This window comes from Sinocyclocheilus anshuiensis, unplaced genomic scaffold, assembly GCF_001515605.1.
Source record: "Sinocyclocheilus anshuiensis isolate Anshui unplaced genomic scaffold, SAMN03320099.WGS_v1.1 scaffold1212, whole genome shotgun sequence".
Taxonomy (NCBI): Eukaryota; Metazoa; Chordata; class Actinopteri; order Cypriniformes; family Cyprinidae; genus Sinocyclocheilus; species Sinocyclocheilus anshuiensis.
Window position 1 is genome coordinate 155,460 of NW_015547696.1, and position 930 is coordinate 156,389.

General features: G+C 38.3%; 1 protein-coding gene across 1 annotated transcript in view; it reads left to right on the forward strand.

The window, feature by feature from the left end:
* The first annotated feature begins 489 nt into the window (after positions 1–489).
* The window catches only part of LOC107703636 (tenascin-X-like), a 46,536-nt gene continuing 46,095 nt past the window's right edge, over positions 490–930 (forward strand). The window contains exon 1 of the mRNA XM_016506342.1: positions 490–550. The gene's annotated coding sequence lies outside the window, so the exon portion shown is untranslated. The remainder of the gene's footprint in view (positions 551–930) is intronic.

Genomic DNA, 930 nt, shown 5'->3' on the forward strand with positions numbered 1-930 from the left:
GTCATTAAAATGAATTGCTCATTGCCGTTCTGACGTGGTGTGAAATGATATTTATTTTTTGAGGCAGGTCATTATTTATTTATTTGCCGTTTGTTATTTTGTTCGCACAGCTGCGATTTCAGAGGAACATCTAAATACTGAAAGATGTTTCTATCCTAAAGCAAATTGAGATGTAATCAAGAACGTGTGCTCAATGAAGATGCCTGGTAAATTAAATGTGTAAATCAGTTTTAAAAAGGCCAAGCAATGGAGAAGTATCCAGAGATGAGTTTAAAGTCATAAAACATTCAAGCTGGTCATTCAAAATATCTAAAAAAAATCAGATGTTTTCGAAATGATCCGGCCAGCAGAGACCTGTAAAGCACATAGACTTACATCAGAGAGAAGCTGAGGGGGAAGTGAGGAGAGAGAGGAAACATTCTTCAAGTATGAGGAAATGTTACTGCTCTCCTCCCTCGCTCTTTCTTCCCCAGTCAATCAGGAGTTTTCAGAGCAGTGGAGGAGCAGCAGGAGGAGAGTGAAGCAGCATCCAGCATCAGCGGCTCTGCAGGTAAGACTCTCTCTGTGATCGTTTGATATTAACCCTCTCATGCATGAGTTCTTTAATCACACGCTTCAGAATCTCCAGCATCTTTTACTTTTTCAAAATGCTTTATGAGAGAGTTGCACATCTGTCCATTGCAAAAAACAATGTAGCATATATTCAGAGTTAGGCTATACTTAGAGTATAACCCTTTCACCAAACATGTTGAATTTATTGTCTGATAAAAAAATTTTTAAAAAAAAAGGTTTTCTGAGTGTCAAAGTAATCTTGTGAGCTGTGATGTGTCCTCTTCTGAAGACTGGACTAAAGAGGTTCTGTTTACAATCACAATAAAAGCAGCGGTTTTCATCCTGTCAGGGAAGAGTTGTCACATGATCTCTGACTAT